Raw genomic sequence first — 17,726 nt, forward strand, 5'->3', positions numbered from 1 at the left:
TGTCTTGGAATCCCTAGCCACCTCTTACACCAATCTTCAATGGTCCCCTCCCACCAAATTAGTTTTTTTCCCTAGATTTTGTGTTTCTGCAAACAAGTTGTTTTATTCCAGTAAATGCATGTTCCATGAATGAATGAATAAGCATTTATTAAGCACTTACTGTGTACCAAGCACTGCTAAATTCTGGGCACACAAGTAGAAAAGGCCAGGCTGAGGGCTCCTTCAGTTGCATTGATAGATTGGTAGATGGTGCTGAGGGTCTTCAAGTCAAAAGGGAAGCCAAGATGACCCTCAGCATTGCAGCAGATGGTCAGGCATGCTGGTCTACCATCTTATCAGAGGACATTGGGCTGATGATTCTCATCTCAGTCAAGTCACATGAAGAGTCTGGGAGGAGTCTGGCCTTCCAACTGCTTGGTCATTCTGGGTGAGTTCTGGGATGACTTTGGGCAGGGAGGAGATAAGAGAGGAAGGCAAAGGGAGAGAATCACCCCTGAAGATGAGGTCTTTCCCCCAATTGATAAATGGTCAAAGGATATGAACAGGCAGTTTTCAGAGGAAGAAAGGAAAGTTACCTATAGTCATATGAAAAAATGTTCTAAATCATTATTGATTAGAGAAATGCAAGGTACTGCATCACACTTATCAGACTGGCTAACATGACAAAACAGGAAAATGAAAAATTGGAGAAAATGTGGGAAAATTGGAACACTAATGCATTGTTGGTGGAATTGTGAACTGATCCAACCATTCTGGAGAGCAGTTTGGAACTATGCACAAAGGGCTATAAAACTGTGTATGCCCTTTGATCCCACAACATCACTTCTAGGTCTGTATCCTAAAGAGATCATAAAAAAAGGGAAAGGATCCACATGTACAAAATATTTATAGCAGCTCTTTCTGTGGTGGCCAAGAATTGGAAATTGAGGGGATGTCCATCCATTGGGGAATGACTGAACAAATGGTGGTGCATGAATGCAATAGAATACTATTGCGCTGTAAGAAATGATGAGCAGGCAGACTTCAGAAAAACCTGGAAAGATTTGCATGAACTGATGCTAAGTGAAATGAGCAGAACCAGGAGAACATTGTACACAGTAACAACCATACTGTGCCATGACTGACTTTGATAGACTTAGCTCTTAGCAATGCAATGAATGATCTAAGACAATTCCAAAAGACTCACCATGGAAAACACTACCCACAGCCAGAGAGAGAACCATGGAGTCTGAATGCAGATGGAAGCACACTGTTTTCCCTTTTCTTGTTCTTGTTTTTCTTTCCCATAATTTTTCCCTTTTGTTCTGATTTTGCTTTCACAACATGACTAATGTGGAAATACTTTTAATATGATTGTACATATATAAGCTGTATTGGATTGCTTTCCATCTTGGGGTGGGAGGAAGAGGGAAAATTTAGAATTAAAAATCTTATAAGACTGAATGTTGAAAAATAAAAACTATTTAATTTTTTTAAAATGTCAAGTCTTCTCACCAGTAAGGCCTTCCCGGATGGAGCCCTGAAGGCAGAGATGTGGGATGTTATCTTTGTACCCTCAAGGCCAGCACATACTAGACCCATAGTAGGCACTTTGGATTGAATGCAGCTGAACACACTTATCACATTAAAAAGTGTTCTTTGTGGTGGCCAAGCAGTATTCTCCCTCCTCTTCCCAACTTTGCCTGGGGCTTAAAGAAAAACAGTATTGAGCTTAGAAAATACCTTAGAGGTCATTTGGGAGAACTGAGGCTGAGAAACAGTGGGTGACTCCAACAGGGCCGTGGGGTAGTAATTAGAAGAGTCTGGACTCTCAATCAAGAGGTCCTATTCCCATCCCATGGGCCCAGGAGAGAGACAAGAGCTAACGGGGCAGAAAAACTCCCTGGGGCAGGCGGAACAAGTTACCAGGACACTGGGAGAGTGTCCAGGGCTCCAGGCCCCTGCTGGGCCCTCCTCCCAGACTGGGAGGGGAGAGGGCTTCCCAGTTGTCAAATGCTTGCTGTTCCCCAGTCCCTGGGTGCCAGGCTCCCCAGTCCTCCTTAGCACCCAGGACATGACTCTCCCCCAGATTCAGGGCCTGGAGCCAGAGGACCTGGGTCTGAATCCTGGCTCTGCTAGCTACCCATGTGACCTTGGGTCAGTGAGCCTCAGTTTCCACATCTGTCCAATGGCCCCTGAAATCCCCTGCAGCCCCAAGATCTAGGATGCTCTCATCTCCTTCCCTTCCACCTCAGCCTGAGCACCCCCACCCCTCTGTGTCACCCACGCCTCCTGCCTCCCGAGTGGCGTGTGACTGCTCTGGAGATGTGAGAGGCAGCTGGGAAGTGACACATCGCCGCTTAATTACGTTTGTGCCTCTGAAGTCCCAGCAGCTAAAATTAGCTGGGAGGAGGCTGGGTGCTGGGCTCCAAGGGCCAGCCCCTCCCAGGCACCCCAGGTCCGGGGAGTGACTTCTGACCACTGCACCTGCCCCTCCTCCTCCCCATCCATCACAGCTGGAGGCCCTGCTGACGGCAGCAGGTGGAGGATGACCTGAAAGGACTCTTGGCCACCCACACCAGGCTGGGTTGGAGAAGGGGCCTTCCTCTGCCATCCCACCCCAACAGAAAGCTGCTACTGAGAGTACCCTAGGTGCCTTTTCATTGGGCCTCAGTTTCCTCCTCTGTCAAATATAGTGGCTGGACTCAGTTGTCTCATGTATATAGCATGTTGTGTTTGGAGGTTTAAGGACCCTTTCTTCTCTGACTTCAGTCTAAGGGTCCTTTCCCTGATGTAACATTCTATGGTATTTTCTATGTTCCAAGGTCTCCTCCATCTCTGACATCCTAAGGTCCCTTTGATAGTCCAAGTTTCTTCTAAGCTCTGATATTTCTGTTCTAGGTTCCTTTCTAGTTCTGACATTCCATGTTCTAAGGCCCCTCTCAGCCCTGACTCTATGCCTCTGCTCTGAATCTTCCCTGTCCTGGGTTGTGCTTTGTTCTAAGGCCCTTTCCAACTTTTGAACTCTGATTCTTACAAGGACAGCAAACCCATCTGTTACTCAAGAGCAGTCAAATGAGGCTGGGGGGTGGGCTGATTTCTCTGGGGTATTCTGGGACTGATACTTGCTCCCCTTTGCCTTCACAGCTAGGTTTTCAGAGGGAGCCCCATGGAGGAAATGCTCCCAGGCCTGGCATATACAGAAAGCCAGGAGGCTGCCTAGCAGCGGCAGAAGAAAGGGTCTGGAAGAGCAGGTTTAGTGGCAGGGCAGGGATGGGTTGGGAGGGGGAAGGCATCTGGTGCAAGGGCAGCCCCTCCACTTCAGCACCACAGGTGTTGTGCAGGAAGTCCAGAGAGAGAGGCCAGCACTGCCTGTTGGGAGAAACAGGAGGAGGAGAGGACAGTAGTGGAGGCCCTCTCTTTGGAGGATCATTCAGACCCATGGCCCAGGACACTGAAAGCAACCTTGCAGATAGCTACAGGCCTGGAGGGGGCAGCACCTGACTCACCCAATTCATGATGGGCCAGGAGAAGGGGAGGGAGGAAGGGGCAGGAAGGAATAGTGATTGGCCCAGCCCCTTGACCATCGCCAGGCTTTCAGAGTCTTCAGTGAGCTTGAGAGGCAAGGTGCTTCTGGGGAGTGCTGTGTAAGGGGTGGAGGCGACAGAGGAACTGGAGTGGGGGGAGGTAGGGAGATGGGTGGGCTCCCCCAAAGGGTAAAAAGACGTTTTCCTGAGTGGGGGGATAAGCTGGCAGTGGAGGGGAGGCAGCAGGGTTTAAACCCTTGGACCATGGGGTCTGGTCTCATGGGCAGACTTTTGTGCTTCTGAAAGAGCCTGGGCCTGTCAGAAAAGCTGAAGTCCAGAGTCAAGAGGGAGCTCACCCCTTCTCCAATCCCTCCTCCACAGTGAGGAGCCTAAAATGGGCCACCTCTCCCTTACCCAGGAAGTTTTAGGGACTTCCTCCTGCTGCTGCCAGCATAAAAACATTCCCCTACTTAAAGTCCTTCCCAGTCTGCTCCCAATGCACCTTCTAGACTGACTTCACCCTCCTCCCCCTCTACTTCCCATCTCTTGCCTCCTTGACTTTGTCCAGGCTATCCTTCTTGTCTTGAATGCTTTGAGAGTCAATAATTCCTTTCAAAACTCAGTTTATGTCCTTTCCTCCTCCCACACGAGGCCTTTTCTGGTCACCCCAGCTGGTAATATTCCCAGCTTTGTATTTTTTTGTATTGGATAGAGCACTAGACCTGGAGTTAGGACACTTACTAGCTGTGTGACCCTGGGCAAGTCATTTGGCCTGTTTGCCTCAGTTTCCTCAAATATAAAATGGGGGTTATAATAGCAGGTCTGTCATAAGGACCAAATGAGATAATATTTGTAAAGTGTTTAGCACAAGGCTTGCCACATAGTAGGCCCTTACTAAATGCTAATTTCCTTCCTTCCTATTATTTGTACAAACGTTGTTGATTCCCAGTAGACCCTAAGCTCTCTCAAGACAAGATTATTTTGTTTTCAGTGGCATCCTTGGGGCTTGGTGCATAGTAGGTACCTAATCAAAGCTTGTTAATTGACTGAAGATGACTTTGAGTTGACTCATCATAGTTTTCTGAAAGCTGGTTTCCCCTGTCAGTCCCTGAAAGCAACCTTGCAGATAGCCACAGGCCTGGAAGGGGCAGCACCTGACTCAACCCAATTCACTGTGGGCCAGGAGAAGGGGAGGGAGGGAGGGGCAGGAAGGAGTAGTGATTGGCCCAGCCCCTTGACCATCGCCAGGTCCCTTCAGTCCCTAGGCCCGCAGCCTTCTCCTGAGGTTAGAGCAATATCTGGGGATGCTGGAGTGATCCTGCTGAGGTCAGAGTAGGAGAGAACATACAGGTGGGTGGGTGGGGTACACCAGTCCAGCTCACCGCTCCTGTCAAGCCCTGTGCACCATGGGTGCCCTACAGAGTGGGAACCCTATGTGGGACATGGAGTGGCAGACATAGAGTCAAAAAGCTCTGGATTTCAATCCTGCCTCAGACATTTATTAGCTCTGTGACTCACTTAACCTCTTTGCCTCAGTTTCCTTATCTGGGAAATGGGAGTCATAATAGACCCTCCTTCCCAGGGTTCTTGTGAGGACCAATGAGAGAAGGTAAGTTAGATACCCTGTAAACCTGCTCTAAAAATGTCCCCCAGGGACCTGGGCCAGTGGGTTACAGGAAAAAGAAAAATGGGAACCAGTTGGTTGGATGGGAATCTTTCCAGGCCAGATTTGGAGTCAAAAAGACATGGGTTAGAATCCTGGCAAGTCTTAACTTCCCTGAACCTCAGTTTCCTCATCTGCAAAATGGGGCTATTTGATCTCCAAGCTCAAAATCTTATGATCTGACAAGGTGATTTGGTCACCTTCCCAAGCCTGCTCATCCCACAGGAATGATTGCCTTCTTCTTGAAACCCCTTGTCCACCCTCCCAGCCCCTGTTCTAGGCTCCTAGCTCCTGCTGCCAAGGCCAAAGCTTTTTAAATTACTGTCAATTGACTGGTAGTCAAGTACCTCTTTAGAGCCCCCAGACGCATCCTGTCTAGGGCTGAGCACTCTGACAAATGAGGGTGTTCAATTAAGGCTCCTTTGGATAAGGGATTTTTCCTTTTTGCAGATGTATGGCCTGCTGGGTCTCTGAGGTCGGATGGTCAAGAACAGGGTCTGCTTCCCAAATATTAGAATCCCATTAAGTGACTTTTTCCAAGGTGGCAGAAGCAATGAGTGGAATAACTAGTCACTAGCTGTGATGGAGCAAGTCACTTCTCAAGCCTCAGTTACCTCATCTGCAAAATGGGGTGGTTGGACCAGGTGAGCAGGGCTCTTGAGCCTTGACAGTCTATGAATCTGTGGTGTTATGTCTATAGGTTCTCTCTAACCAGACCATGAATGACTCACTGACAGCTTGGAAGGGATCTTAGCGATCATCTGGACCCACTGCCTTATCTTACAGATGAGGAAACTGAGGCCCGCAGAGATTAAGACATGCCCAAGATCATGATAGCTCATGTTGTCTTTCTTCGTTAGATGTGGAGCTCCTCGAGAGGAGGGACTTCTTTAGTATCCCCAGGCTTCTAACAGTGCCTGGCACACAGTAGGCTCTCAACAAAGATTTGTTGACTTAGGTTGGTGACTTGGCCCAGCCCTCCCTCACTTAAATCCAATTCATTTGCATGTCATGGTATCATCTCCCTGGTGTCATTGTCCTCTTCTAGAACGAAGTACAAACAACATGGTGTGGAAAGTCAGCTAGATTTAGTCTGGAGACCTGGGTTCAAAACACGGTGTTGCTCCTTACTCCTTGTGTGAGGTTGGGGTGTGGATAGGGACAGAGTTTGAGAGCAGCGTCCAGCAGAGCTGGGAGGGACTTCAGATCAGCAGAGAAGCATCTTGGGTAGTATCCCTGTCCATCAAATCCCCTAGGTCCCTCCCAGCAGTAACATCCTCCCCTCCCTGCTCCCAGGCACAGGATTTGAAAGGATAAGGCTGGAGACTTGCAGATGTTGGAGTGAGGAATTTGAATGTCTTCACTTTGGAGTATCCCCTCCACCCCCTCCCCACCCAGGCTCCCAGGTGAGTTCCAGGGAAGGAGGGAGACACAGGTACTTTAGTCAGTAGACACAGTCTCATGGCTCCTCCTGGTGGACACTGGGGGGACTTCTCTAAGGAATCTGGGCAGTGGGGAGCCTTCTGCTCTCTCCTCCCTCCCTCACCCTACCCCAAGGAGTCCTGGTGACTTTTCGGTCCCTGAATTAGAAGAGCATTCAGGATGGGGACCCATGGGAACAGACGTTGTGCCAAAGCTACCTCTACCTCAGGCCCTCCACCAGTGATGGGGCACTCGAATGAGTCAGACCCAGGGCTTGGGGAGAATATAGAAGGCTCCCCAGGGGTGCTTGACGCTGTTAGGAAGGGGGTGGGGTGGGAAAGAAGCCAAGGGCATGATGTGGGATGGATGGGGAGGCATCAGGAGGAAAGGGCACATAGGGCTTTCCTTTTATGGGGGCATGGATTTAGAGCCAGAAGACTTGAGCTCAGATCCTGACTCTCTTACAAATTGTATGACCTAGGGTAAGTCCTTCCCTTCTCCAGAATGGATTCCATGCTCTCTATGATTCCTCTCAGCTCTAAGTCAGGGAATTCCTCATTCCTAGGATGGCATCTGGAGTCTTCTCCCTTCTACTTCCTATTACTACGTTGGGAAAGGTCACTAACCCTCTTTGGGCCTCAGTTTCCTTCTTTGTAAAATAAGGGGGCTGGGCTGGATGACCTCTAAGGTCCCTTTGCCTTCAGGACCCCTTCTGGCTCTAAATCTGGGTGTCAGGCAACTGAGCTCCAATGCTGGGACTCGGAACATCTTTCTTTGCTGTATCCCATCACCTTCAGGGACTGAGTGGCATTACCCAAGCCCAGGGTTGGCCTCAATGAGCTGCCACTGTTCACGTCAGGGAGAGGTAACTGGATCCATTCAGACCATACCTTTCCCTTCTCCAGCCACCTGGTACAGGAGGCCATCAACATTAAAGTGTCCATTTCTCTGGGGATGGAGCCCGAGGAGGAAAAGGAGGAACTCCTAGGAAGGAGACTGCTGGATCATCAGGGAGGCAGTTGTGAGGACAATGGGGAGCTTCTTGGTACCGATGCCATGTGCAGTTCAGGGTGTGACCTTGGGGAGATCAGTGCCCTGCTCTGCCTTCTGCTCTCTAAATTAGGTATAATTCTCTAGGCCCAAGCTACAGTGGCTCAGGCCACTGAGAACAGAGAATCTACAGTTTTCACTAGGCAAATGACCCCCTTGGAGTGGTGAGAGCCACCTGAGCTCGGTGAAGGAAAGCCCTGGGCAAGACTATAGACAGGCTGTCCTGGGCTGAGATTCTTAGACGCTTACAGCTAGGAAGGACCTTGGAATACTGCATGTCAAAGCTGAGGGATGGGGGGTAGGGACTTTAGAATATCAGGCAGGACCAACAAGGGACTTTGTTTTGTTTAACTAGGTGTTTGTAACAGGGCTTTATTTTCCTTGCTTTCTCTGTAAGGAGAAGTGGGTAGAAAGGAATTTGGACCTGAAAAATAAAATTGAATTTAAAAAAAAAAAATGAAGAACACCAGAGCTGGGAGAGATTTGAAAACATAGAACACAGACTGTCAGAGCTGGGAGAGGCCTTAGAACATGGAACCCAGAATGTCAGAACTGGGAGGAAATAAGGTTGTCAGATCTAGAAGAGACGTTAGGATGCAGGACACAGTTGTTAGAACTGGAAACACAATGTTAGAACTCTCAGAGCTAGGAGAGATCTTGGAACACAGAACCCAGAATGTCAGAACTGGGAGGAAATGGGGTTGTCAGAGCTAGAAAGGACTTTAGGATGTAGGACACAATTGTTAGAATTGGAGAGAACCCTAGAACATCGACTGTCAGAATAGGCTGGAATCTTCAAACACACCAGAAGAGGGTGAGTGCTGGTTGAGAGTTCAGAGACTGTCTGTTGCTGCCCCGAGCATCACCATTTCTGGCCTTTAAATAGCTCTATTCCCCAGGCTTCTAAGACCCCCTTCTCTCAATAATTTGCATCTGGGATTATGCAAAAAGAACTTTCCTAGAGAACTAAGGACAAAGTATTTAAAAAAAGAAAAAAGCTAACCCAGGAAGTCTCGCTAGCAGAGAGATCTCCTTTTGAGATAATTACAGGCTAACTGTTGCCTTCTCTGTTTCTCCCGCAGTCCTGGGCAGGGAGCCCTACCTGCAAACACCCCCTCCTCCTCCTTCCATGGGAGTGTTCTCCCCTACAGAGATGCTGGGCATAGTCATGCCAAACGCCCAGGGACAATAGCTAGCTCAGACATCTCAATTGGCTGCCTTTTGCCAAGATCCATAGAACCGCAGAATCTGGCCAGAGCTGAAAGGGGCCTCTAAGATCTTTTAGTGCCCTGGCATCCCAGTATGAGCCCAGCAGACCCCAAGGGGGCCCCATTGGAAAGGTTTAGCCAAAACAGTTTTACCTAATTTGCTGGCCCAGCCCAGTAGGGCCCAAACACCTGTCCACATCTCCCACTGTGGGACCACCACCTGCTGCCAGGTGTTTTGCTCCCAGACATGGACAGATTACTCTCTGAAACCAGAAATAGGATCTTGCAACCTGCTCCAGAAAATACCAGGTGCACCAGTATCCAACCAAGCCCCTCCAGCCGTCTAATCCAAAACCATTCATTTATTTAGCCTCTCTCCTGTATAAAGCTGAGGCCTGGACCCTCACGGGGATAATCATGATTTCTATAATCTCATCCTTACAGACATTCCCTCCGATGGTGAAGATAGAAGCCTATTCATGCCTTTTCTTCCCCAACACCCAACAACCTCCACCACTGGCTCTGGAAGAGCTACTAGGCTGCTTCTGTTTGTCCAGAGGAAAGACTCAGGAGCAGCAGCTGGAAGCTTCCAAGAGAGCAGTTTAGGTTTGATGTCAGGACGAACTTCTCAGGAATTAGTAGAATGTATAGGTAGCTAGGTGGTGCAGTAGATAGAGAGCCAGGCCTAGTCAGAAGTCCTGAGTTCAAATCCTTCCTCAGACACTTGCTAGCTGTGTAACCCTGAACAAGTCATTTCACCTGTTTGCCTGAGTTTACTCATCTGTAAAATAGGGATAATTATAGCACCCACCCCCCAGGGTTGCTGTGAGGATCACGTGAGATAGTACCTGTAAAGCACTTGGCACAGTGGCCAGGCATGTAGTGGGCATTATACAAAGGTTGTAAACATTAGCTACAGTTATGATCTGTCCAAAAGTGGCATGGAAAGTCTTCCTGCCAAGGCTACATGGCCACTTCTTGGGTGGAGATCTTGTTCAGAGATGATCTGTACTCAGCGGTGGCTGCGGAGGTCCCAAACCTTCTGTCCCTTGTCCATGATGTCCTACAAATCCTGTACAGGCCATGGATGGATGATACATGTAAAACTGGAAGCATCCTTAAAGGTCCTGTAATTTAGCCCCTTAATTTTACAGATGAGGAAAGTGAGTCCTGCAGATATGAAGTGACTGAGTGAAGTCATACAGCCAAGAAATGAATGCCTGACTCCAAAGTAAGTCAAGTGCTCAATCCACTACCCCATTCTGTCATCATGGAGTCATTTTTCAGTTGTGTTTGATTCTTTGCGACCCCATTTGGGGTTTTCTTGGCAGAGATACTAGAGTGGTTTGCCATTTCCTTCTCCAGTTCATTTTACAGGTGAAGAAACCGAGGGAAATAGTTGAGCAATTTGCCCAGGATCATCCAGCTAGTAAGTGCCTGAGGTCATATTTGAACTCTGATCTTCCTGACTCTGGGAGTAGTACTTTATACACTGAGCCACCAAGCTGCCTCCTGGTGATAATGTTGGGGATTTCCCTTCATCCTTTGGGGTCCTCCCCTCCTGAAGCTATGTTATGGTTCTGTGTTGCCTCAAGGGTGTGTAGGAGGATTCCGATTCTGCTCTTTCCATCTTGTTTTCTTTAGTATTTTTTGTTTCCTCATGCAACCCACTGTGAACTCCGATGATCCTATGGCCCCCACTGTAACCGGTGGAGGAAAGAGTTTGTTGGAGAAATCTCTACAGATCTTTTCCATTTTTCTTCTGTTTGCCTTATGGTTTCATTCACAAATTGCCCTGGGGAAGATCTCATTTAGGTGGGTCTCTATCCAAGCTTTCTTATTTTTCTAAGTTTAGATTTTTTTTCCCTAAAAATAAAAATGAACTTAATTGTCAAGAAATGTGAACATTTCAGTATTCAAGAAAGAACAAAAAAAAGATTGTAGAGGAAACTAAATTATATTACATAGTCTAGTTTTTTAAAGCATCTATTCAACCTGATCCTGTTTGGCCTTGGCCCTTTTTGAACTTATTTCTGTCTTCTTTTATATATTTTTAAATGTTTTATTGACAATCCCCCCCCCCCCCATTATGATCGCCAACCACTGACTTCTCTCTGCTACCTCCATCTCCACCCAGAAATACTCCTTTGAAACAACTAAGTCCAGGCAAACAAATGAAATTCACATGTCTCATTCTGAACCTTTGGTCTGCCAACTTTCTGCCAACACATAAGAGGCATCACAGTTAGTGCTCTCTTCTCTCCCATCTCTCCCCCACACACACTCCTCCCCTCCAAAAGATAACCAAAAAACCCAACCAACTCCTTCCGTTGTAGTAGATTTGCTGGTTTTCTTTGCAGTTTCTGAGATCTTTTGGTTTGCCCATTTATAGCCACTGATAAACATCAGTTAAGCTTCCTTAGGAAGTGCTGATGACTTAGGTGGATGTCTTTTCTTGGATCGATTTCCCATTTTCCCAGCATCAACAGGAAAGTTAATTAATACTCATAGATAGCACTTGGGTTTTAAGGTTGCATCTCATTTGATCCTCAGAATATTTCTCTGAGGGTAGGTACTACCATTGTCCTCATACTTTATTCAGATGAGGAAACTGAAGCTGAAGAAGGTTCATTGACTTATCCAAGCACACGTAGCTGGGAAATTTCTAAGGTGGAATTCGGACTCAGGTCTTCTTGACTTCACGCGCAGAGCTCTGTCCATTACACCATGTCAGGCACCAAATGTCCTTATTTTTTTCTTCTAATTTAGAACTGATATTGACCTTTATTCTGACAAGCCAGTGGTCTAACTGTACACAGACTGCTGATTGGGAAGTAACGCTCATATCGTTGATCAGTTGTTTCCTGTCCGTTAAAACGGAGCCCATTTCCTTTGGGGTAGGGAGGGGGAACATTTGTCATTTCCAGGGCCAGGAAAGTATTCATGATATACCATAGGCATGAGGCTTCTATCAAGTTGGTAAGCTATTGGTCTGTCCCATTCCTTACTTATGAGCTACATTATTGAACGTAGATTGTTTTCCCCTTCCCCTATGCCTACTGAAGTCAGAGAGTGTTCAAACGCGTAACTGCCTTAATTAGGATGAGTCCGATCAAGTTTTTGTGGCATTTCTCTGCCTCTTCATCACCTAAAACAGACCGATGTTATCACATAAACATCCTTTTTTTTACAGGAATCATTTTGCAGAAGGTTATCATGAAGGCTACAGTGCAGCATAACCAAGAGCCCCAGGTTCTTTCTGCCTTTAAATTCAGGATAAGACCCTCTCTACTAGACATTTTCTTCGCCTCTCCAAGGAGAACCTATGACCTATCCTTCAATTTGACTGCAAATTTATTTCTTGGTTTCATATAATAATATAATATAAAATAACATATGATATATATTATACATATATATTATATAATTATGAAAATAGTATCAGTTTGCATTTATTAATACTTTATGGTTTACAATATTTTATCTCATTTGATCCCTCACAACAACCCTGGGAGAGAGGTGATATTATTATTTACACTTTACAGATGAAGAAACCGAGGCAGGAAGAGGTTATGTGACTTATCCAGGATGACACAGATGGTAAATGCCTGAAGCAGGATTTGAACTCAGGTCAGAGATGATCAAGATTCCTGTGATCCTGTATGCCTCCTCACTGTTGGTCCTTGGACAAAGGTCTCACAATTAGCATGCCAGCAGCAAAACACTTTCCTAGAGGGCCTCATATCTTCGTGGTTCTTAATCCCCCTTCCCAGCCCTCTTCTCCCTTTCTCTGCCATTGGCACCATTTCATCCATTGTATTTGTAGTCTTTGTGCCGAATGTCTAAATAACTTGTGATGCATGAATGTAATGAAATATTAGCTTTTTGGCTTTCCAGGAGGCATCGTGGCAGTTGGCAAGAATGATAGATTGACTATAGGCAGCTTTAAAAAAGAGCCAAGAAAAAGGTGGTTGATTCATTTTCCTTTTATAGGCTAAGTTTTTATTGATAACTTCTATTTTTCCATCATCAACATTTCTAATGTATCCTTCCCTCCCTGAGATCAACCTTTAGAGCAAAGAATTAAAAAAAGAGTTCAGCAAAACAGACTGAGAGAGTCTAGTATGAGGTGCAAATGCTCTTTCCCTTTAGTTCTCTGCTTCTCAGAGACCAGGGGGAGGGATCCTTTCTCCAGGTGGCCAATCAGCTCCATGGATCGATCACCTGGTCACGTCCTTGTCTCTTCTCCAAGGTCATGGTCAAGATCAGTCATTCCAATTATACAACATTCAGCTGGAGGATGTTCTTTTAGATAAAATTCTCCTAGATTCTGTCTTCCAGATAGAATTCAGATAGGATCCTCCCAGAGTCCTATCTCTCCTTTGGGACCAACTTGAGTTGTTATCACTTCAAAACACCCAGTTCCAATTGCCTTCTTGTTTCCATTTATATGATTGTATTTATTATGTGCATTGTTTTGCAGGCCCTGCTACTTATACTGTTTTCTCAGTTCATAATATTCATCATTTTTTACATGTCATCCATGTATCGCAACCTGGTTAGCCATTTCCCAACAGACGGACCTCTACTTTGCTTCCAGTTCTTTGTTCTCATAAAAAGTGCTGCTATAAACATTCTGGTGTATATAAGGCCTTTCTTTTTAATCAATGACCTCCTTAGGGACATATGCCTAGCTGGAGAATTTCTGGGTCAAGAGGCATGGATGTTTTATCCACCATCTCAGTATAATTCCAAATAGTTTTCCAGAATGTTTGGCCTGATTCATATCACCACTAATAATGCATTCATGTGCCCACCATTCTACAACTAAGTTGATACATTTTTGAAGGAGTGGTATGGTATTAAATCAGTAACTACATTCAGACTTAACAAATGAAAATTGTCTCTGACGGTCTTTCAGGTTATGTTTTTGAAGAAAATCTTGCCTATATGCAGGATGATGTTTGTTTTTCATAAATTAAAGTTGGTTACTGAAAATGTTCAGGGTAAAAATGTTTGACTGATTTCCATAGAAAGGGACTTACTGATGACAAGATGTGTTCCCTGACTTAAAAAAGAGAGAGACTATGTTTGAAGCTCATACTAACGTCAGAACTATTGACGGTTCCTTGTTCTGCCTCTCCTGCATTGGTTTTACTAAATCTGTAAGATGTCTTATACCCATCACCAACACGTCCATCGAATTTGCAAGAAGATGATAAAATTACAACTCACAGGTGGAGACACATGACTTGAAAAAAATCGTTGATAAACTCATTCCAGACAGCGCTGGAAAAGACAGAGAAGAGACATACCAGGCGATTTGCCTTCTTCGACAGTATATTTGTTCATGTTGCTTGAGAAGCCCAAATTCCAATTGGGAAAATGAATGAAAACGCATAGGGATGAGATAGGCACGAAACAAGAAAGAGTTGATGGATGTGAGCCATCTGCCAGTCCAAGAATCTGTCTAAAATAAGTACTTTTAAAGGTTGAAAAATAAGAATGGATATCCTTGGGAAAGAAATATTATTGATCTGCTTTATTTGGCCTCATTGTTTGGGTTAGAGAAATGACCTGGGTTCAAGGATTTAAAGGAAGTTCAGCTGCAAGCCTGAGCTTTATTATGTGGTACAGCAAGCCAGAGTTCGGGGGTGGGGGTGGGGAACATGGAAACGCAGGGATCTGCACACATATGGGCCAGGATCAATCAGGTAAAGGATGGAGACATGTACTATAGCAAAAATCTCAGTGGGAACACACCCTCCACATTGAGTCTGAGCAGGGAAGGTGTTTGCCCTAAAGATGGGCTTGGTCGAGAAGATCTTGGAGAAGAAACAAAAAAATGCACCTCAGGTGTTCATGAAACTGAGTGGCTACCTGGAGGAAGGGTCCCTCTTCTGCTATCAATCAGCCAGATGTGGGAAGGGGCGTTCCTAATTAGACCCAGATATGGGAGGTGGGGGAGGGGGTCACTTATTCATTCTAGACTCGTTCTAATTGGGATCAGAAATTGGAGCGGGTTCAATTTGATAATGGGCCCCCATTAGTATTGAAGCCAATATAGTCAGCAGGTGGAGAGGCACTCTTCCAATCTGGAGATTTGATTGTTTGTAGAAATGACACACGATCTGAATGAGTCAGGACAGTGGATAATTACAGGCTATCTGTCACTGTTTATATGTTTATGGTCATTGGAACCAGTTAATCTAAGTAACTTCCATATTGGCACCTTGTTGTTTATAAGTAGAATATCAAGCAAGTTTCAAAAATCCCAATCATTACATGCTCCAAAAGAAACAGTAAATAGGAAGAATTCAGAGAAACATGTTAAGATCTGCATGAACTGATGCGGAATGAAATAATCGGAACAATCGACGTCTCATTTTCATCAAGCATTTGTATTACAGGCTTCGAAGTTTGCCAAGTGATTCTTGTATATATTACCTTATAATGCAAACAAAAAGCAGTATCCTCCAACTGAATGTTGTGTAATTGTTAATGACTGAGCTTGACCTTGGAGGAGAGATGGGGAAGTGCCCTCAGGTGATGGTGGAGCCCAGTGGCTACCAGGAGGAGGCCTCCCTCCCCAATATTTTAATCAGCACATCAGTCTAGTGTGCACTTTGTAGGAAGAGGACATAGAAGACGTGGTTTTTGCTCTGTCTGATGCCATGATGGCTCCAGAAGGCTTATTATCACAGACACAAAGGATTAGTGAAATGTGATCATGAAAGATTTTTTTTTTTTTTTGGTGAGGATCTAGGGATGCAGAAAGTCTGATGGAACTGATGAGACAGTTGGTTTTGCTCCTCTGCATTTTTCCTCTGTTACAAGGGAAGGCTCACTGGGAGGGCAGAAGGGAGAGAGGCATAACTTACATAAGGACAAAAGAGGCATAGTTTTAAACCCAGGAGAGACTTTGAAGGCCAGCAAGACCAACAACCACATTTTACAGGTGAGGAAACTGAGGCTCAGGTAAGGTAAAGTGCCCGTTGCTAGAAAGTGTCTGAGGCAGGGTTTGAACTCAGGTCTTCCTGCCTCTAGGTCACCTAGTTGCCTCCTTTATCAATAGTTTAAAATTTTTTTTCAAAGGAGGCCAGAAAGTGAGGGTTTTTAAGTCTCTACAGATTTTAGGGGGGTGATGAATGAATAAATAAATAAAAATACATCTTTCTTTTCACTAACCCCTAACTGAAATTGAGCATTTTCTTCAAGTATTGAAAAATATAATTCTGAGAAAAGGTTCACAGGCTGTACCAGACAGAGCCACAAGGGTCCAGAAAAGGCTAAGGATCCTGGCTGTGAAGCACTGAGAGACACTTTGCATTTTTATTTTTTTATTTTTCAGGGGTTGGCATGTTGGGAAGAGAGATATTGAGTGATAGAGATGGGAGTTAAGTATCAGAGATGGGGGCTTTGTATTGTCATTGGGCAAGTCTTGCTGTGCTCTGGGACTCAGTTTCCTTCTCTGCAAAATGAGGGGCTTGGATGCATGGTCCCTAAGGATCCTGCCATTCTGTGCTAGAAGGGATCCAATGCTCATGAGTGTCTCGGGGGAGCCTCAAGTAGAAGAACATGCCTGGGCTTCCTATCAGGTTCAAAGATCTAGATTTAAGAAGGATGAAGGACGCACATCCAAGGAAGGGAAGGGACAAGTAGGTCTTGAATCAAACCATGAGGGGCTCTTTAATGGAGCACAGCAGACCCCTTGCGTCCAGAGCCTGGTACTGCATCTCCCAGGTCCCAAGGAGGCAGGGATCCTGGAATGAGCCAAGAGAGGTGTGTGTGTGTGTGTGTGTGTGTGTGTGTGTGTGTGTGTGTGTGTGTCCATTTGTGTCCATTCTGTCCCAGGTGGAGAAAATTGTCTGGTCCTCAAGCCTTCATCTCCTTTCCAGGGTAGAGCTGCCTCCTCAGTGGGTTTGGGGAAATTCTCAGAGGGCCAGCACCATGTGGTAGAGAGGACACATCACTGGACAGACAAGGAACCAAGAGCTCCTCCACTACCTCTCTGTGACTCAGTTTCCCTTCCATAAAATTAGAATGCCATGGAGTCAAATCATGTCAAGTCATGCGCCAAGCACTGTGCTAAGTTCTGGGGATGCTGTTGCTCATCCTTTGTTTTTGAAGGGGACCAATCACGTCATGAGTTGATGTCTTGACTTACAAGTCAATTGGATTTAAGCGAGGCAGAGTTGAAAAGCCTCTTTCTCTTCCTGAGTCATCAAAGTCCAGTAGACAGGACAAAAGTCAAGATGACCAGTGATGACCAGGGATGCAGTGGATGACCTTGGCATCTTTGGCTCCTGACCAACTTGAAGTGCCTTCTTCAACCACTTGGCTGTTGGAACAAATTATTCTCATTGACCCGTTTCCCTAGAGAAAGTCTTCACATACTTTGGATACTTATCCCCCTAACCTGTTGGTTACCCTCAGTCTGAGTTAGTCCATCTGCTGAGATGGTTTACTGGGGTGTGTCTGCTGGGCATGCTATAGCTTCTTGGAGCCACAGGTGAGAGTCGGGGTATATGGGGTGTTTAGGAGGACAAGCACCTCCGATATGAGGGCTGGCTATCATTCTCCTTAGGGGAATATAATGCAGTCTGCCCTTGCCCCCTCTAAATTTCTACTCCCTAAGACAGCCTCAATTTATCTACCCTAGTTAGACTCTGAGTAGAAGCCAGGGAAAAAGAGAGCTTTGCTAGAAAAGGATGAATGAGGCCAGGAAGAGGTAGCGGTGGAGTTGGGCAGACAGATGGTTCAGAATCACTGAGATTAGGGAAACAGGAGGCTGGAATTTGCTAGCCTTTGGGCAGGGAAATGTACCAAGTCTGGGAAAGCTTTGAGATAAAACCAACTTCAAGCTTCCAGTCATAA

The sequence above is a fragment of the Notamacropus eugenii genome, chromosome 2, assembly GCF_028372415.1.
Source record: "Notamacropus eugenii isolate mMacEug1 chromosome 2, mMacEug1.pri_v2, whole genome shotgun sequence".
In the NCBI taxonomy this organism is placed as follows: domain Eukaryota; kingdom Metazoa; phylum Chordata; class Mammalia; order Diprotodontia; family Macropodidae; genus Notamacropus; species Notamacropus eugenii.